This window comes from Dermochelys coriacea, chromosome 1 (genome assembly GCF_009764565.3).
Source record: "Dermochelys coriacea isolate rDerCor1 chromosome 1, rDerCor1.pri.v4, whole genome shotgun sequence".
In the NCBI taxonomy this organism is placed as follows: Eukaryota; Metazoa; Chordata; order Testudines; family Dermochelyidae; genus Dermochelys; species Dermochelys coriacea.
In genome coordinates this window covers 198,808,855-198,830,677 of record NC_050068.2, presented here as the reverse complement: position 1 = coordinate 198,830,677, position 21,823 = coordinate 198,808,855, and the positions used below count along the sequence as shown (strand labels likewise).

At 38.9% G+C, this 21,823-nt stretch overlaps 1 protein-coding gene and 1 long non-coding RNA gene across 3 annotated transcripts in view; one reads left to right on the top strand and one right to left on the bottom strand.

Moving 5' to 3' along the window:
* Nucleotides 1-4,015, bottom strand: part of COL8A1 (collagen type VIII alpha 1 chain) — a 110,239-nt gene extending 106,224 nt beyond the window's left edge. Inside the window, exon 1 of one of the 2 annotated variants that reach the window (XM_038372621.2) lies at nt 3,908-4,015. The gene's annotated coding sequence lies outside the window, so the exon portion shown is untranslated. The remainder of the gene's footprint in view (nt 1-3,907) is intronic. The other variant, XM_038372674.2, reaches the window with a different exon arrangement.
* Nucleotides 1-21,823, top strand: part of LOC119843621 — a 164,665-nt gene that overhangs the window by 101,063 nt on the left and 41,779 nt on the right. The window lies entirely within an intron of this gene.

Genomic DNA, 21,823 nt, shown 5'->3' with positions numbered 1-21,823 from the left:
AATAAATAGCATTTCTTATTAGTGTTACTGATCTTTTAATTGTCTGTCTCACATGCTCAGAGTTCTGTCCCAGTGAAAACTTTTATTTTAAAAAAAGAGGAGACAGTGTCCCCAAAGGCTGCTATGACAATTACTTCTTAGACCAAACATCAGCATATGATAGACATCCAACAAATGGGGACAGGCAGCACTAGCTCACTTCAGTTTCCTCCCAAATAAGTATTTCTCCACAGAACTATGGACTATTGCATATGCCAACAGCCAACCAGAGTCTGACACTCTCATTTGTCTCCTCATATTTATCCACCATTTTAGACACAGACATGGGAGCCATACTTCTTTCTCATATGCTGTTTTTCAGCGAGCTGAGGGTCAGGGAAAGAGTATTTCAAGTTTACATACTGCACATGAGGAGGAGGTTCAAAATTCATGAGACATTGATTCTCCCCTCCACCTTTCTTTTAGGACAGTGCAGTTGTAGAAATTCAATGTTAAAATTGTGTGCTCTCATAAACGGGATTTGGGAACCCAGACTTTAGGGAAAGGGCAAAGAATTTTTTTGGTATTGTCATGTCAGTTACAGAGATGTTACCAGGGAGAGAGTGTAAAAAGAATGAGTGCTTTGGAATTGCTTTGCACAATAGCAAGGAGCTCCACCAAAGACTGCAGAAGGGCAGAGGATGGAAATTTGCTCCCATATTTCTCACCCCAGTGTCAGTCTCTGCCAAAAATATTAATCTAATTACCATGCTATTGTGCAAACTCATAATAATAACATGATGTATGTAATACTCAGCATATAAATAATTTTGCATAAACACCTCCCACTTTCTATCTGAACTTAATTTTTAAGGTTTATCATTACTTAGTTGTCAAGTACCAACTGTAGTATGTGTGTATCACTCACAATGTCTTGGCTATTGATTGTAGATAGAGGGACCTGTGTTTGCTCATTCTGCCTGAGGTGGCTCAGGCCTAAGGAACCAAAGTGGGGGATGCACAGTGGATAAGAAAAGATGATTTTCTGGTTAAAGCACTAGGCTGGGGCCCAGAAGAACTGGGTTCAAGTCCCTCTTCTGCTACAGATTTCCTGCATGATCATGAGCAAGTCACTTAGTCTCTCTGGGCCTCCATTCCCCACTTGTAAAAATGAAGGGGATCAATACTTCCCTATCTTACACAGGTGTTGTGAGGATAAATTCATGAATGTTTATGAGGCTCTCTGATACCACAGAGATGTTGATTAGTATCTACAGAGTAAGTATATGGTTTAGCCTGTGTAACTAGGTGTCTGATACAAAGGCCCTTGACATCAGTGGGAGTTTTCCCTTTGATTTCAATGGACTTCAGATCAGTCCCTTAATGAATAGTATTAAAATATAGGTACAGCCACTACAGGGAATGACTGGACATGTCCACCCCAACATTTTTCTGTCTTCATTATGTCCCTTCAATGTGGCTTTAAGATTAATGCATTCTGTCAACTCGGGGGTGTGGGGGGGGTTATACCATGCTCATTGCACTCATATCTGAGCACCTGTTTCCACTGCCACTTCCATTTTTTTTAATGTATCTGCACTACTGTTTTTAAAAGACTGGGTGCAGTGCTTAATTTGTGCCAGGGCTTGCCACGGTGGAGCCCTAGCACTTCTAGGCTTGGCAGTCAATAGCCCCAGCACCTTGGGGCTTGCTGCATCGGTTCTGAATATAAAAAACTTGAGCCACAGCACCTCTTTCATTACAAATTAAGCACTGATTGGGTGCATCTATGGGTGTGCTTTTGGTGTTCAAACTGAACTGTATTATTTGCTCTCAGAGCAGAAATTGGTCTTCAGTTTTCATTTCAATACCAGGAAAAATGAGGGCTGTGTTACAAACCTTGAAAGCACATGTCTAGAAGGGTAACTTCTCTTGGTTCCCTTCTGCATTCAATTTTCTTTAGTCCACTGCTATGAAATGATGCTCAGCTGAATTAACTGCCCATTTTAAAGGATAAATTGCCCTCAGGAGATTTTAGTTTAGTTTAAATAGACACACAGTTTTTATGATATGTTCTAGGATGTATTTTCATATGCAAAAATAACACATTTCACCCCAATCTCGACTAAAAGGTACTTCAGTGCATGCAAATGTTCTGTGCCAAATGTATTTTGTGCTGTGTTTCTTCCTGGGAATTGCCCTAACAGGTAAGGCAACACAGTTCATGAGAACCGAGACTTCGTGGTAGGATTTTATTTTAAGCTAAATTCTACAAACAATACATTCTTAACATTCTATTTTCTATGTTCTTCCGTACAAAAATACCAAATGTAAAGTAGGAAAATAGAATTTGCAACACAAGTTAGAATGTCAGTTAGGGAAAAACCTATTAGGCTTTCTTTGTAAGTCTCGTGGAGGAAGTTTATATGGATTAATTGTTTTTCAAAAAGAACAGGTTTTACTCCAACTTAAGCATGCTGTGGAATGTACTGTATTTTGTTCTTAGTAGCAACCTCAGGGTTTTTTTATTTTTTTAAACACTTATGTAACCTTTCAAGGAAACAGTTGAAGATGTTGATTTTTTTTATACTCATTTAAAAGATAAAATAGATAATGCGTAAGATGTAGGACAGATCTAGATACACTACACAGAAAACAGTAGCATGAACAGTTATGCTGAGGTTATAAAATTCTATCGTAGCTACTGTATTTGTAGCTATTGTGCAGAGGTGGTTATTTATAAAAAGACATTTTGTCTTAAAAAAAAAGTCTCAGGAAAGAAAGCAAAGCATTACTTGAAAAGGAGCTCTTTGGCTACAATGAAGAAAATACCAGCTTTTAACTGCAGAAATGTACTACCTACAGAGTATGTGCATAGTAGGTACAATCAACATCTACTGTTCATATAATATTTATTACTGATTTCTCTCCTTGCTGAATACTATGGAGGCATTCTAGGATTAGGATTTGTATGATGGAATTTATTTAAACTGGTGACCGTGTGTTAAAAATACCCTGACTCACAACTTGAGAAACTGGTACAGATCATTTAGATTCATCTCTGGGAGGTTGGACAGATGAACAGAGAGCAAAGTAAAAACATTTTTAAAAAATATTTTTTGCTTTAATATGTTTAGCTTCTTAACTATCACATTTAGGCTAAAATATTTGATCTCTTTAATATTCTCTTCTTATAACATTTGAAATATATATATATATATATAGACAACTTTATGTATCATATAGAAACATAGTTCAAACAGCTATAGATATAATGAAATTCATCAACACAGTGCTTTTATACATAATGTCCTGTTGCAAAAGGTGGAATTTTGGTCAGAAGTATGTTCTTAAATCATGTTTAGTCCCAGATGGTGAATTTCCTTCCCCCCTTTCTAACATCCACCTGATTATTGTTCCTCTGTGAAGGCAGTAGTTCAAATATGTTTTTTTCCAAAGCAGTAAAACCTGAATCAGAAGATTTGCTGAAGCTGTCTTGTACATTTCAAAAACATCCCCAAATGACCACCAGGCCTTTTGAGTGTACTGTATATTTTAAGGGAAAATGTTAGGCAGCTTTAAAGTGCACTTTTGTTGACAGTTTTGACTGGGCTACCCTCACTGAGATGAAAAATATTAACAGGATAAAAATTGTTTAAAATTTGACTGGCTATAGTACTGAACTTTTCAATATCAATCAGAACAGAAAAGAAAAGCTTTTCCCAGTCACATATGTTAGTCTTTCTCAGCAAGAAATGTTTTCATTTCATTGCTAAAACAACAGTAGTTACTAACCTAAATGTCAGATGGCTTGACATCTGAAAAAAGCTCCACCAAAACCACATAGCAAGACAGTGGTTCAGCTGACACTGAGACTTCCTCAAAACTAGCCTGGTAGAATAGAAGCCTGAAGTAGCAATAGCCTTACCTTGAGTGCACAAGTTCCAAGGAGAGGAGATGACTGGTTCGCAACAGTGGAGGACTGTGAAAGTGCTCTGATCAGCTGCTGGTAGCATGCACTTGGCTTTTATGTGCAGGTGGGAGGAGCTACTCCTTACAGTAGGTGGGCAGTGAAGAAAGCAAGCAGTCAGAACTCAAAAGGCACTGTACAATAGATTCTGTTCTTCAGGGAGTGAGAGGGAGGGGTGAAAGAGAGAAGGGGAGAGAGAGAGAGAGAGAGAGAGAGTTTGAATGGCATCACAGAGGAAGAAAAGCCTGATTTATTTGTTTTTATTACTCATGATTATAGCATTTATATTATTCCTCTCTAACTGGTACATTGTTCCAGTATATCATATATGAAGGTCCCACTTCACTTACTTTTAAGGACTTTTATATCAATAGGATAATAATCCAAAGTAGTTAGCAGAAGACGAGATAATTCTCTTCATAGATTCTCCTTCATAGAAGAAAGCAGCCTCTTGATCCTGAAATTCCCTACTACACAGTGATTGGGCTTTCCTTATAGTCCATATCACCACTAGAATCATTATTCCTGAATACTCCTCATTTTCTCTCTGCTGTGCTACCTGAATTTTTCTTGATGCAGGGGCAGCGTGCATCAGCTGAATTCACCTTAGTTTGGAGCAGTTTGATTGGTCCTTGTGTCTACATTCCAAACAATTTTCACCGTGTCATATCGTCAAAAAGCAAGTGTAGCCAAAAGGAATACTACTTGTGGTTTCTGTGTAAAATTATGCATTGTTCGTTCAGTGCATTCACTGCTTTCAGAACGTGGGAGCAGACTTCACAGTGTCTAGGGACATCCATTCATTGACTGGATTCTCAAGATGAAACAGATACTGTGTATACAGCTTCAGTGGATTGATTCTTTATCTTTACAGTCCCTAGTATAATGGGGCCTTGATCCTGACTGAGGCCCCTGGGTGCTGCCGTAATACAAATGAATATGTGATAATACAATGTTCAAAATTGTTCTAAATAGAACACTAACAAATGCAATGAATGTGGAGAGTGATGTGTATAGATCTGCTTGGGGGCCAAAGCAGGTGGAGCAAAGTAAGGAGATAGAACAGTAGTGCAACCATATTGAAGTTTGGGGAGCACCAGTATTGAGAGTAAATGAGTCTTGTTGACACAGTGTGTGGGACAGACCTCAGCTGAAGAGGAAGCAGCTGGGTGAGACATGTCCCCCTCTCTCCTCCCCCAAATTGGTGTGTGCATGAGATAAGGGAGTAGGAGTATATAACTTCACAGGGAAGGATAAAGGAAGTCCATGATGAAGGTCGGTTATGACACGGTACCACTTCTTGATCTGAGACAAGTCTGGCCACCCAACGTGCTGGATATCGAGACTCTGGATGCTTGTAGGGCCTGTACACTTGTGCTAACCACTTGAAACCTGGGTCCTAATGCTCCTGAATCCATATTAAGGAACCTATTTAGAGGTTCCCTGATTTCCAAAAGTGCTGAGCGCTTCCAGCTTCCGCTGATGTAAAGGGAGGTGTAGGCAATAACTTCAGTGAATGCGGGCTCCTGGACCGAAGATTTTTGTGTTAGGGGAAACAGCTAAAGTCTTAATGAGGTGAAAAATAGTGAATTCAAAGTAGTCATCCACTCTCATCCCCTTTCTTTTCCTCTCCTCTCTACCGGTAACTTAATGAGACATTTATTCAGTAGCTGAGCTGACTCAGCTCTTTCTTCTAACCCCAAAGAATGAGTGCCATGCAGTTTACGGTGTTTTTCTCTTTTTGGATGAGAATTTAGACACTGAGCTCCTGTTTACGTGAATGTTAATGGTCCCAGGTCTTTTTATTTTATTTTATGTTCAGCTGTTTGCCTCAATGTCCTTGGCGAAAATGTCCCCTCCAACTGTGTGCACTGTTTAGTTGTTCTGTTCCATCCCAGAGATAACTGCCTTGTATTTGTGGTGTATGTGAATGGTCTGTAGATTTGTGCCCTTCACAATGAAAGGAATTCTATACTTTATTATTAATAATTATAATAATTGAATTGTTGTTGGATAAGTTAACAGATTTCTATTGCTAATTGTAACTGAAATTTCCATTATTATTTTATTTTTATAGCACCAAAAATTGCACTTTGATATATTACAGTAGACATAAAAAACCAGGGTCCCTGCCATGAAGGTCTTACAGTCCAACTTTAGACATGTTACATCAAGTGGTGGTAACAAATAATGAAGAAGGAATGGGGTGAGGAAGGATGAAGGGTTATTGCAATAAGATCACATGGTTAGTCAGTTTAGGTATGTGTACATCATGGCAGATAAATTAAATTATGCACTTTATACCCAATACTAATCATTCCCCACAAAACTGGGACTATATTCAGTTGATGTGTAAAACAAGTAAGCAGTTCTCTGCTAGTAAAAATCTGCGTCAAGATTTTCAAAAACAGGAGTCTAACTTTAGGCACCCAATTCCTTATTCCGGTACCTAAATCAATGGCCTGGTTTTCAAAAATGCTGGAGCTCCTAGCAACTCCTTTAAAGTCATCGGACACTGCTGGATGCTTGGCATCTTGGAAAATCAAGCTTCTTCTTTGGGAACCTAAATATGGATCAGAATCAACATGACTAGTGTGGTTTTGCTGAACTCTGTGTGTTTTAACCAGTTCAGTTACACGTGATTCAGCGCTCTAGTACCGAGACAGCCCTAGAGTCCGGTTCTGTCGGTGACACTAACTTTTACTAAGGGAATAGGCTGAGAGGCAAGTGCATGGCACCTCTTTGCCATTCAGTAAATCTGTCCTTGTGGGTGGGAAAGCACGTGCTGTGCTCTGTAGCAAAGGGTGCTTTGGACAAGCTCCCCATAGCCCCAGGAGACACTGCTTACCTCCAGTACCAATGTCTTTGGGAGCTCCCACTGGGGCAGTGCATATCACAGGAGTCTACCAAGCAGGTGCTTTCTAGCTTTCATAACATGGTAATTCACTATAATGACTACTTCTAAAAGAGTATTAATAAAGTCTACAGTACATGGCATACAGAATATGAAAAGACACCCTTTGGGGGCCATTAGGAGGATAAATTACTACAAAGCTTTCTTTACAGGCTTCAGATCTGATATTAAATGTATTTTCCCTTTTGCCTTTAAATCAATGGCTTCTATTAAATTAAATGGTCCCTGGGGCTTTCACGCTAAAGGACATGGTGGGCGGCATCAGTTTTTAAATGTAGGGTAAAACTGCAGCTGTATAAATGAGTGGCTACTAATTGAGGGTCTTTTAAATAGAAATGTACAGTACGTGATCCAACTATTTTTAATAATAACTTTGCATTGTTTTAGAGGGCAGTGATCCTGTTTTCAAATGGATGAATTGGTTCCAGTAAAGGAACTGGTTTGTTCCTGAGAAGTCTTTTTAATCACCTCTAAGGCTAGGCCATATTCCCTACTGCGTAACTTGAGTTTTACCCCATTGTAACATAGTTGAAATCAGCAGAGCTGCACCACTGTAAACTGTAGTAAAACAGGTTTCAGAGTAGCAGCGGTGTTAGTCTGTATCCGTAAAAAGAAAAGGAGTACTTGTGGCACCTTAGAGACTAACAAATTTATTAGAGCATAAGCTTTCGTGAGCTACAGTTCACTTCATCACTTCAGTATGCATCCAATGAAGTGAGCTCACGAAAGCTTATGCTCTAATAAATTTGTTAGTCTCTAAGGTGCCACAAGTACTCCTTTTCCTTTTTTTTTTTTTTGCAGTAAAACAGTAGTGAATCAGGTCCTCTATGTGTTTCTAAGATTACCTTGGGTTTGTTCAAAGAAAAATGACAAGGGTGTTTGCTGTGAGTTCCACAGAGATAATTGTAGTCTTGAAGCTGAAGAAATATGCTTAGATTAAATATATTAATAAACAAAGTATTTAGACATAACAATCTCTTTACTGACAGTCTTCAGTTGAAGGTCCATGCTAGGAAAGTCACCTGATAGGAGAATTTGTTGGATCAACTGAGGAAATTTGGCTAAAGGAGGACAGATGGTATGAATGGATGGCAGGTTGTCCCTTAGGAAAGAAATGATGGATTACATAACATCACAATAGGTGGCTAATATTACTAAGAGTGATAGTTACAAGAATTGGATTTCAGAGCAGTTGAATAGTGCTGTAACTGACAGACTATTGGAAGCCAAGGGGAAAAAACAGAAACTGTTAAAGCAAACCAGATAGGATCACAGGTGCCTTCCAATGTACAGTAGAGATAAGATAATAGTAACCTCATATGGTAAAAGTCCACACTTCCAACATCTTTTATGGCGCACCACATTTTTAAAAATACTTTTCAGATTTGTTCATGATGTTTATTATCATAAAGTCATTCAGAAAAGCCTGCAGGTAATATTTTGTTAATGTACAAAACCCTTGTGGAAAGGAATTATTCCTTTCATTTTATTTATTGACTGTAGTACGGAAGATATTAATGATTTCTCCTCTTGTCTAAAAGTATATTTATTAACGTGTGGTTTCAGGCAATATTCCATCTTCTGTCATGTTTCCCATCGTTATAAGCTCTCCCAAAGTCTTTCAGACAGATTTGCCTTTTAAAAGATTAATGCTACAGTGCTGCACTTTATATAGAACGACAAAGTTTACAGTGAGGATCCACAAACCTAGAGGGAAAGTACGAGAAGAGAGGGAGCACACCATGTTTTTCAAAGTTCCAGATCATGAATTATTGATTTATTTTGCCTCCTCTGTCCCCTTGATCTTACCCTGGATGGTATCATTCAGAAGTTACTTGTTAAACTTGACTAGGGTCCTGCCAGAGTACCACCCATATGCCAATCCAATACTGGATCAGAAATTAGAATAAACTGTGAAACTTCAGGTCATGTGTTCTGGGTGACTCTATATTGGGGGATGAAAGTCAACTGTGAGAGGCAAATTTAGATAAGACTCCCACAATACCCAACAAATATTGCTCAAGTGAGACAAGGTTCAGGCCACATCTGGCAACATGATTGACAGAAGCAATGATGGAAGAACTGAGAAGAGCTTATATGGAACGTTCAGTTTCCATAAGTGATGTCCTTTTGCATGCATCTGGCCTACTCTGACCCTGTTTAGCTTTGTTTGCCTCAAGTAATAAGATGTGAAAGTCATAAAAGTTCTAACAATTGGAAAATGCTAGAACCTTTCTCTTCCAGCTGCTTAAACCAGTCTCCCAAAAACCTATATATTGTATTTTTGTATTGTACTTAATTGTTTGCATTGTTTGTATCCCACATGAACTATATCTTTACAGTCGTATAACAGATAGAGATCTCTAATGATATCCAAAGGTTAAAAATAGAAGCTAGACATATCCAGATGAGAAATAAAGTGCAAATTGTTAACAGTGAGGATAATTAACCATTAGTACAACATACCTAGGGATGAGGTTGATTTTCCACCACTTGCAGTCTTTAAGTCGAGACTGGATATCTTTCTAAAACAGCTGGAACAGAAGTTATGGGCTTCATGCAAAAGATCAGACTAACTGATCAAAATGGTCCCCTCTGGCCTAAAAATCTGTGAATCTATGATTTGGGAAATTGGTCATCCCATGGAAATCTCCTGCACCTTTATGGACTAATACTGATAAAGATCCCTAGTGCTCAAATTAAAATGTTTAATCTTTATCCATTGCTAAAAATAATGCAAATTTGTTACAAATGGAAATTTCATTTTTTTAATGAAAATTTTGGGGATTAAACTTTTCTTCAGTTCTACCAGATTGGTGGCAGTATTATGTTTTTCGTGTGTGTGGTTTTTTTATATAGGATGCTCCTGGTATTCTTGCACATATTTTTGTCAATTAACAAAAAAAAACAGACATAATTGACATTAAATTTATTTATTTATAAATCTTTATGAAAGTTCAAACTATCCAGTGTTACAAAAATTAATAAACCATTAATAAAAAGCCTATAGACATTTTATCCTAGGTATCTTTTAAAATTTTTCTCCAGCATTGGGGAAAACTCATCCTAATTGCATGTTGATCATGGGCAATACTGCTTCCTTCCTAATGGGATAAATTCTACCCTCACTTTCATCCAACAAAACCAACTAGAAGCTGGCAGAACTGAGAGCAGAATTTGTTCCACTATGTTAGAAATATTCCTATTGTACTTTTGGATAATTTCCTAAATTAAAAATAATATGAAATATGAAAGCATATGCCTAAATCTCATCACTCCCTTCCAGTGTCCTATCTACTAGATTAACAGTCTCCCAATTCAAATCAATTGGACAGTTCACATGTGTATACATTATGCATCCATCTCAAGTTTTTCAATTGGAAATGTAACATCAGAGGTTCCACATTCCAACAGCTTTTTTAAAACAACTGGTAATTCATAAATTAAAATTGTAACAAAAAATAAACCGTTCTCCATATAAATGAGTAGAAACTTTGCAGAGGATACACAACCTACATATTGTTATAATCAAACACTTCCTTCAAAGTATATCATTGACATTTCAGTTTGAATCCAGTTTACCTGCTGACAGCATAGTGGAGTTAGTGGACCAGCTGCAATCTAGTCTTAGTGACACCAGTCTAAGTCTGGAGTAAAAGCCAAATTCCTGGTTCCATGAACATCAATGACAAAACTCCCACTGACTCCAGTGGAGCTAGGGCCCAATCCTGCAGCCCGTATGGTCTTTATTCTGGTATAATAGATCAGAATATGGGCAGGTGAATGTTTCAGATGAAAAGCCTGCCAACTCAATGCAGCTTGCAAAAAATTCATAGCTTTCATTTATTTTAATTTATGTTAAGTTGTGAGAAGTATTCAGCTATGGCTTTTGGTATGCAGTTTAATGTTCTCTGTTACTCTGTTTTTAATGCAAACATAAAGCTTTGCTGACTTTGTCCCAGGAACTGTAGGCTAATTTCATGTCTGTTAGGAGTTATAGAAGCTATTTCATGGGCTTCTTCTGTTTTGTTTTTTAAGAAGAACTCTAATGAACCGTTACTAAGAGCTGGGAACTTTGGAAACAAGACCTCTGAGCTCCCATTAGCATGATGACTAACAGTGTATTTGAGTGTTCTGTCCAGCCTGTTTCTCAAGTCTCACATAGACAGCAGTTAATACAATTGTAAAGAGGCAGCTGTCAGACTGGAGGAAGCTCTGAGACAGTTTATTTCCCTCACTGTCATGCTGTTGGAGATTACATTGCAACTTAGGGAATGAAGTCCAAAAGTGCCTAAGCTTTTTACAACATTGATGATTTAACAGATGAAGATTTTATTTGCCACACAGCACTGTCCTTCAATTGAAGAGGAAAATAGAACTCATGCTTGCTTGACAATATGTTTATATTTATAATACTGTGTGCCATTTCCACCAGAAAAATGAAATATTTTGCAGTTTTCCTTCACAATTTTTCAGGTATTATTTTCATTCTCTCCTCAGTCAAATAGTATTTTTTTTTCTTTTGAACATTCATAATCTTACCTTGAGCAAATGTGTGGGAAATTATCATTTATCCTGGAGTGGATAGCAATGGCTCCATTACTTTCCTCTTCATTTTTCCCCTAAGAGTTCAACAGTCCTTTCCAAAATGAGGCTGGACACTTAGTTTAAAGCCCTTAAAACAGTCTGATTAGAGTTTCACTTGACGTTCTTAGCTTGTCCATCTTTTGCATAAGCGATGAGATTTTCTAAAGTGCTCAGCACTGGCCTAGCTGTTCCTGTTTAAAATCAGTGAAGTTAGGCCAATGCAGAGCACTTCTGAAAATCTCACCCTATGACTTTTTTTTATTGTCCTTTATACACCTGGAATGTGATGAGTAGTGACAGGCAATTAGCTGAGATAAAGTAAGGGCAAACTCAACTATTTGGTGACGCTGAACCTCTTTTGCATTTCAAAAGATGTTGGTTAATTTGATTTCATTTCTGCATGTCTCTAATTTATTAACTTATGTATATATTCATTGGCATTCCTGTGGTACTATGAATTAATTAAGCCTCATAACACCCCTTTGATAGAGGGATGTATTAATCCTATTTTGCAGATGGGGAAAATTAAGGCCCAGGGAAGTTGTAAGGAAAAAGACAAACATTGACACTGATCTGCATAGTTTTCTATGAGCCTCTGTAGAGTCAAATTCAATTTTAAAATGACAGTGCAGAATGTAACGCTGCCAGTTCTTAAGTACAATTTTCAGTGTTCCAAAAAATACATGGGGGGATGGAGTGCGGGGTCCAGGGCTGATACAGGAATCACAGAGAAGTAAGGGCTGGAAGAGACCTGGAGATGTCATCAAGCCCAGTCGCCTGCACGGAGGCAGGACCAAGTAAACCTAGACCACCTCTGAGTGGTGTTAATCCAAATTGCTCTTAAAAACCTCCAGTGATGGGGATTTCACAACCTCCCTTGGCAGCTTACTCCAGAATTTAACTACTCTTATAGTTAGAAAGTTTTTCCTAATATCTAACCTAAATCTCCCTTACTGCAGATTAAGCCAATTGCTCCCTATCCTACCTTCAGTGGACATGGAGAACAATTGATCACCATCCTCTTGATAACAGCCTTTACCATATCTGTAGACAGTTATCAAGTCCCCCCTCAGTCTTCTTTTTTCAAGACTAAACATGCCCAGTTTTTTAACCTTTCCTCAGAGGCCAGGTTTTTGAAACTTTTTATCATTTTTGTTGCTCTCCTCTGGACTCTGCAATTTGTCCACCTTTCCTAAAATGTGGAACCCAAAATTGGACCTAATACTTCAGATGAGGCCTCACCAGTGCCAGGACAATTACCTCCTGTGTCTTACGTATGACACTCCTGTAAATATGCCCCAGAGTGATATTAGCCTTTTTCGCAACTGCACCACATTGTTGGCTCATATTCAATTTGTGATCCACTATGTCCCCCATATCCTTTTTAGCAGTACTACCACCTACTCAGTTATTCGCCATTTTGTAGTTGTGCATTTAATTTTTCTCACTTGAGTATTAGTTTATGCTTGAATTTATTGAATTTCTTCTTGTTGATATCAGACTAATTTTTCAGTTTGTCAAAGTTGTTTTGGAATCCAAAACGCCTGCAACTGCTCCCAACTTGGTGTCATCTTCACATTTTATACACATATTCTTCACTCATTTATGGAAGTCTTTAAGCTGTCATGCACCTGGCATTGGCCACTGATGGAAAACAAAATACTGGACTAGATAGACCTTTGGTCTGACCCGGTATGGCCGTTCTTATCTTCTTATGTCATTAATGAAAATAGTGAATAGTACCGGATCCAGGACTGATCCCTGTGAGATCCCATTAGATACAGCCTCCCAGTTTGACAGCGGACCATGAGTATGATCTTTCAACCAGTTGTGCACCCACCTTGTAGTAATTTCATGCAGATCACATTTCCCTAGTTTACTTTTGAGAATGTCAAGTAAGACTGTGTCAAAAGCCTTACTAAAATTAAGGTAGCTCATGTCTACTGCTTCCCCCTGATCCACTAGTCCAGTGACCCTATCAAAGAAGGGAATTAAGTTGATTTGACATGATTTGTTCTGGCAAATCCATGCTGGCTATTCCTTTTAACCCTATTATCCCCTAGGTGTTTACAAATTGATTTTTAATAATTTGTTCCAGTATCTTTCCAGGAAGGAAAGTAGAGATACTCAATAATTAAATTACAACAATTCTAGGGCCTCCTCATGTCAATGGAGTTTTTGCCATTGATTTCAATGGGAGCAGGTTCAAATCCCTAGACATAAACAGACTCATTCTGCAGATTGTCATGTAAAGTTTAGTCCCCTGAATTCTGTTAAAACACTATCTACTTTGTAAGCTATTAATGTCTGCAAGCCTTCCACAGTGACTCCTGTGGATGAAATCTAAAGGGACAAACATCATACAGTTCAGGCCAGGCTTCTGTCACAGTCACCCTGAATTGGCAGAAATTTAGAATATCCTAATATCACAGGGTCCATCTTTTAGTCTCAACATAACTCACAAAATAACTGTTCTTTCTGAGTGAGATTTGCTTTTAGATACTATTCACCTTGTTGGTCCCCCTGCAATTCCTGCAGGCAGCATGGGGACTATTTAAAAAGACCGTAATAGAAGCTCAGACTAAATGTATACCCCAAAAGACAAAAAGAGGACTGAAAGAATGCCACCTCATGTGCCCACCCCTTGAATACTATGCCCAGTTCTGGTTATCCCATATAAAAAAGGATGTGGTGGAACTGAAAAAGGTTCAGAGAAGAGCAACAAAGATGATCAAGGGAATGAAATGGCTTCCATATGAGAGATGCTAAAAAGATTAGGGCTGTTCAACTTAGAAAAGAGACAACCAAGGGGGATACAAAAGAGGTCTATAAAATCATGAATGATAAGGAAAAAGTGAATAGAGAAGTGTTATTTACCCTTTCCTTAAATACAAAAACCAGGGGCCACCTGATCAAATTAATAGGTAGCAGGTTTAATACAAACACAAGGAAATTATTTTTCACACTACCCACAGCTAACCTGTGGAACTCATTGGCATGGGAAGTTTTGAAGGCCAAAGGTATAACTGGTTTAAAAAAAGAACTAGATAAGTTCATGGAGAATAGGTTCATCAATGATTATTAGCCAAGAGGGTCAGGGATGCAACCCCATGCTCGCAGTGACCCTAAACTGACTGCCAGAAGTTTTGAGGGGAAGATAGGGTGGGAGGTCACTGCCTCTGCCTTATTCTGTATAGTCCCCTGAAGCTCTGGTACTGGCCACTGTCAGAGGCAGGATACTGGCTAGATGGACAATTGGTCTGACCCAGTATGGCCGTTCTTATGTTCTAACACCATTTAAAGGGCCAAATTCTGCTGTTTGTTCCTCTTACAATGTCGATCCTCCATTGTTCTTGATGAAATTGAGCTTGACTAATCAGAATTTTGTCCTTAGAGCAGGGCCCATTGGTTTCGTTGTTAGACGGGAAAGGTCAAGTGTCCAGACTTAGCACAACTTTGTGACAATCTTGTTCTTCCACTGCTGGAGAAAAAAATAAAAGTAGTGTACCCTTTCTGTGGGAGATGGAGGGATTTCTGTTCACTGAGTATTATTGTAAGACATTTGAACAGGATACCCATTAAGAGTCTACTGTGAAAACAGAGAATGTTTTATAACTCCAATCTGTTTATTGAAGTGCTTATAGTTCCCATTTTGAAGTAAAATACTTAGTATTAGGTATTTAAAATATTAGTGTAGTGTATGTCCTAACAGCACTTGATTATGGATTGTTTGTTTTAGAAAGTGCAGGAGCACTTACTACAATAATCTGTCATAGACCCCAGTTCCTATTACAAAAGACAAAATGAACTGCTATAGCTTCTCTTCTGAACTCTGTGTGTTTTGCAGTGGGTATTTTGCCCACTATATGAGTGAGCCTCTCTGCCCAGATTTGAAAGCATTTCATATCTTTTAATCATTTATTTGTATTTATGTTGGATTGAAAGAGAGAGCCAACTGTTGTTTTTTCTAAAACAGTTTAATGTTTACGTTTCTGTAATTTACTATTAACGTTTTAATAAACACTAAGCCAAGATCATTTTGTCCCACAGGCTTTAAACTAAGTTTTTGCCAATTAGAGAATTACAGCAGCTGGTTCTTTTTATTTGTTTGTTAATTTTTTTGAATATGTAGAACTGCTGTGAGCTGATCACTAGACTTCTGAACAGCACTAGAACAATTCCTCCCACAGCACTTCAGGAATGTATTGTTATTCACCTTATGAGTTCTGTCTGGCAAAGCAACTGACGCTACTACTAATGCTGATCACTCTTCCCAAGAGCCTAGGGATGAGTGACTCTCAAAAGGTTCTGAGTTCACTTTTGGTTTGGATAACCACCCGTACTTATAGATGTTTGTTTGAACTATGTGGGCCAGGAAAAAAAAAAAGGCTTGGAAATGTGAGAACACATTTTCTCATAGGATTCCAGGTACTTACCATTTCCAGTTGGACACACGATGCCACAAATGCAGCCTTTCTCATTCTTTTAAGGAGTGATTTCTAGGAAGCATGCATTCACATGTGCGTGCGTGCGTGCATGCATGCATTCTGTTAATGAGTTGGAATCTTAGGTGGGTTTTTTTTCTGTATTTATTTTATTTCAGTGAAAGCATTTTCCATTAATCCAAAAATCATTTGCTCTGAATAGTCCATAGGCTAATTTTATGGCAGTAAGAAAATCATAGCAACCCATGTTTTTTAAAGTAGATCTTGACTGAACTGTTCAGAGTTTTGAATCTTGGGAAATAAGCCTTTCAGCCATGAGAATGCTCTGTCTGAACTGTACTGCTCTTATCTTAATGCTGCCATGATGCAGGAGAAATTAAGGATGTATTTTTAGTTTAGGTCAAGGGTGCCTAGAATATACGGATAGGGGCCTTTATAGCATTTGTATAATTCTAATAAATAAAATAACCATGACTGGAAAGAAATTGCAAGGAGCTTGGAGACAAGTAAGAGGTTAGAGTTTTGAGATCTGTGGCATTGTATGTCTTATTCATCTGTGCTCAAGCAGAACTCCCTTTTGAAGGGAATAAGGATTTTTTAATATGAATTTGTAGGCTAGAGAATCCTTTTATTTGTTTTATTGTTGTTTTTTATATGTCCTGGTCTCAAAAACTTGTTTCCTTTCATATATCCTTGAAACAAGTGTATGTGTATGTGTGCGGTGGAGAATACAGTAATTGCAGCTACCACTGTGTGGTAACTGTTGGCAAGTATTGCCTGATTATGGTGACCAGTCCAAGCCTGGGTCTTAATCTTCAAGGCCTTGCAAAATGTCAGGGCAGGTCTATATCAGACACAGCCTCTCCAGTCATGACTCACTGAGGCTGCTGCACACTTCTCAGACAATGCAGCTACCAATTTGTAGGATGATGTTTGTGAGACTTGGAGGTCAAATGTACTTGGTCAAGGGTGGTGAGTGTGGAATGATCTACTGGAAGAGAGAAGACTCAGCCAGAGTCAGACTTTTCAGATCATGCTCCAGAACCCCTGCTGGCCATGGCCTTCCTATTATAAATGAAGACAAAAGCCAGGATTTTAAAAACTGACAAGTGACTTGAGTGCCTCAGTTTTTGAGTGCCCAACCTCAAACATCTTTAAAGGGACCTGATTATTCAGAAAGTGCTAAGTGTCTACTCTCTGAAAATCAGTTCCCGATAAGGTGTCTCAAGCTGGACACCACAAGTTCCTTAACACGTTTTGAAAGTCTTAGCTAAAGAATTTATGACGCTCAAATTTTAAAAACAATGAATGTAAAAGCAAAGCTTGGAGAGGCAAAGAGCAGAATTTACTATGATATCCTTATGAACAATTTTAAGCAAGCCTAAATTACTGTATTTAGTGTTTAGATCCCACAGCACTCTTCAACAGCGGTTCTCAAACTTCATTGCACCACAACCTCCTTCCTACAGAGTATTAATGCCAAGGCCAACAAGGCCTAGGCCTAGGGCAGCAAATTTGCAGGAGAGGCAAATCTGTAAGAGCAGCCAGAGGCGCCAACTTCTCCCAGCACCAGTGAGTGCTCGCGAACCCCCCGGCCCCACCCCAACTCCACCCCTTCCCCGCCCCCATTCCAACCCTTTCCCCAAAGTCCCCACCCCAACTCCACCCCTCCTGCCCCATTGGTCCCCTTCCCCCAATCCCCGGCCCCACCTCCTCCCTTGAGCATGCCCCGTTCCCCCTTCTTCCCCCCTCCCCGTGAAGCTGTTTCACGCACAAGTGCTGGCAGGGAGCGGGAAGAAGCAGGACCTGGCAGCATGCTCAGGGGAGGAGATGGAGTCGGAGAGGAGGGGAGCTGGGGTGGGGAGGGGAGCTGCCGGGGGGGCAATTATTTCAGGGCCTAAGGGTGGCAAAATCATTAATCCGCCACTGCCTCCTTCTGACAACAAAAATTACCACATGACCCACGGGGGAGGGGGCAGGGGACTGAAACCTGAGCCCAACTAAGCCCCACCGCCTCAGGCGGTGGGGCTCAGGCATCGACTTCAGCCCTGGGCAGTGGGGCTTGGGTGTCAGCTTCAGTCCAGGGCCCCAGCAAGTCTAACACCAGCCCAGGCAATCCCATTAAAATGAGGTCCCAACCCACTTTGGGGTCCTAATCCACAGTTTGAGAACCACTGCTGTAGGAAAACCTCAGATGCATAGATCCCTGTACTTTTGTTGCCAATCAAGCTATTAATCCCCTTGAGAATAACCTGTCTCATGTTATTTAATCATACTTCCTTCCAAATGTGGGGGAAGCAGGAAATGGAGAAATCCTCAAGAGTAAAAATGATTTAACTTTTTCCCCAACCTAACTTTTGATCTTCAAAAGGTTGCTTTGAGTTGGGATGACGTGTTGAGATTGAGTCTTATTTTTTTCTGAACAGGTTAATCCAGCATTCATTTTAATTATTTATTTTAAAACAGGGGCTGGGATTGACCTTTTTCTGCAGCTTGGATAGTGGATGCAAAGGGAATGTGGGTATTTTTAGACCTGTCACTTTTGAAATATATTCATTGCAGCAAGTAGCTATAGAAAGGGACTTAAGGGAATTTACTTAACACAAACATTTAACATTCTAAATTCCTAAAGTAACAATATTTTGATGGCATCATATTTTCCATATTCCTTAAAGAAATTTAGAATTAATGGTAACATAGTATGTATGGGAAAATAATCTATAACTTGATTAAATGTATGTATTAGCTTTTGCTTATTATTCAAAATGATAGTTTATTATTTGATGTAATGAACTGGCTACTTCTAGAATGTACATGCACAATTGCCCTCTACTGGGTTGAATCAGAGCTGCTTTCTAGTATGTCATAGGTCATATTGCTCCCAGCTAATGAAGATTCTGCTTTAGATCAAAAGGTAAGAGCCTGGGCTTTTGGAGCTGGAGGATCTGTGGTCTAGCTCCACAACTGCCTTGAAGTTCAATTGGCTATCATGTGCAGGATAGTGATATGGCCTGGGAGGCCCATGGATTTGTTATATTATTTACGTATATGCTGCCATTAACTGTATCATGGCTCTTAAAAAAGTAGCCTAAACAAACCACAAACATAAATTACAAATGCAGTAGAACCTCAGAGTTATGAACACCTCGGGAATGAAGGTTGTTCATAACGCTGAACAAAACATTATGGTGGTTCTTTCAAAAATTTACAACTCAACATTGACTTAATAGAGCTTTGAAACTTTACTATGCAGAAGAAAAATGCTGCTTTTAACCATTTTAATTTAAATGAAACAAGCACAAAAACAGTTTCCTTATCTTGTCAAAAAAATTGTTTGACTTTCCCTTTTTTTTAGTAGTTTGTTTAACACAGTTACTGCATTGTACAGTATTTGCTACTTTTCTTTCTCTCTCTTTCTTTCTCTTTCTTTTTCTGGCTTCTGCTGCTGCCTGATTGCCATTTAATATTTGTATTTCAGATTATTTTCCTTGGTTGTATTTTCTTGTATTTTTTTTAAACTGAATCTTCTCTTATTTTCTGTCCATGCTTCTAATCTCTGTAACTGCTTTATGTATTTCTCTGTCCTTGCTGCTATTGACAACCTGTCCCAGTTTCAGATCATCATCTGTGAATATTATTAATACTCTGTTCACTCCTTATCAATGGGGAGACTAAATCAGACTCACTCTAGCATGAATCCCTATCATACTCCCCTAGATACCTCACTTATTTAGATACGTTGCCATTCATCATTATCCTTGTGCTTAAATGCTTTCCTGACTCAGGGCCTGGGAGGCTACACTCATTTTTTTTTAAAAAAAAATGAGTACTTGTGGAACCTTAGAGACTAACAAATTTATTAGAGCATAAGATTTTTTGGTGGAAAAAAATGCATCCGATGAAGTGAGCTGTAGCTCACGAAAGCTTATGCTCTAATAAATTTGTTAGTCTCTAAGGTGCCACAAGTACTCCTTTTCTTTTTGCGAGTACAGACTAACACGGCTGCTACTCTGAAACCACTCATTTTTTAAGTAAATGAGAAAGATTTTATAAAGATAGCTATTGATAAAAAGTGAAGGACTATTTGGAAAATGTAAATGGATACAAATAATCCCTTCCAGATGATGTATATTAAGGGAATTAAACACATTTACTGAACCACTGAAAATTATTTTTGGAACGTCACGGAAACTGGGATGGTGCCAGAAAATTGGAATTAACAAATGCAGTGCTGTTACAAATGCTGTGCTGATCGTTGCACCCTCCCTCCTTTGCCCCATCCCCACAAAATCCTGGCAAGTACTGATCACTAAATCTAACTATTATCCCTAGTAAAATAAAGGAATCAATATTAAAGAGAAAAATCACTAAACTTTCAAAAAACAGGTCTGATTCAAATTACGCATATTGATACCTCTAATAGGAGGAGGAAGAGGAGCACAACCACGTTGATCTGGTAACTAATGTGTGGGATTCCTTCAGCAGAAGATTGGGATCCGAGGGTTCCACCAATGTGGTCAATACCAGATTTTGGACAAACCCCACTGAAAACTGGGAAACTGACGGTGGTAGCAGAAGGTAGCACCTGTCACTGAAACAGCAACTGTTGATCCCCTGATATACATTTGGATAAAGTAAATGATGGGCTAGAGCAGCCCAGGTGTGCGTGTGTGTGTGTGTGTGTGTGTGTATGTGTATATATATATATATATATATATATATATATATATATATATATATATATGGGCTCCTGAGCTGAGGCAGATATTGATACGGTCTGAAAGGCAGCACTGTGCTGGAGTCAAACTGAGGGCTACTAAAAACAGATTGACATAATCATTCATTAAAATCTACAGTGTGGTCCTGATCCTGTTCTACTTGAAATCAATAGGCTTTGAAGAATACATGTCTTAGGAGTGGTCTACACTTATAAATTAGCTTGCCCTAGCTATGTCACTCAAGATTGTGAAAAATTTTGCACCCTGCGCAACATACTTAGGTTGACCTAACCCCCAGTGTAGACACAGTTAGGTTGACAGAAGAATTCTTCCATCACCCTAGCTACCGCATCTTGGAGGGGTGGATTAACTATGTCAATGGAAAAAAAACCCTTCCGCAGACATCGGGAGCTCCTGCACTACAGTGCTACTGCAGCACAGGTGCCGTGCCAGAGCTGGCCTGCTGTAGGGAGTGGTATTCAGTTCACAGTAATTAATGATACCTAACTTACAGGACATTCTGCACTTATCCGAGCCCTTTATAGTGCACAAAAGTGCTGAGGGTTAGATTCTGACTGCCCCATCATTTGCAAGGGGGAGAGGGTGCTTTCACTAATAAGCTCCCTCCACAGAGTACTGGCTAGCCTGGCCAGTGGCACTTTACTCCCCATCGCATGATAAGCTAAGTGGGATGAGAATGTAACTAAGATCCCACCCTTACATACAGACGTTTAAAAACTGGTGCTGGAGGAAGTGTTTTAAGAGACACTTCCAAGCATGCTCTATTTAAAGCCTATGAAGGAGTCCTGTTTGCTTCAGCACTCAACAATCAAAATGCTTTTGTACATTATTTTATATGCTTTTAAAACAGGACATCAGGTCATCAGAATTACAAGAAGTATATTTTATTTCCAAATATATCACCCTTAATTTTGCAGGGTAAAGAAGAGACATCTCTGCCTCAGTACTTTTCCAGACTGTTCTTGGGGCGATCAAATCTCTTTTCCGGCTACAGTTCTATATACGGCAAGTCTGAACAAAATAAAAACTCTGTCCTGAGGAATAAATCTTTCTCCATACTATATCCATGAGCTGAACTTCTCAGTCACCAAAGAAAGCTAATATACAACCACAGGGCAGTGTCTAGTTTTAGGTGCATTCATTTATTTATAAGCTTTCCTATGGCATTCATCCTCATAGAATCTGAGCA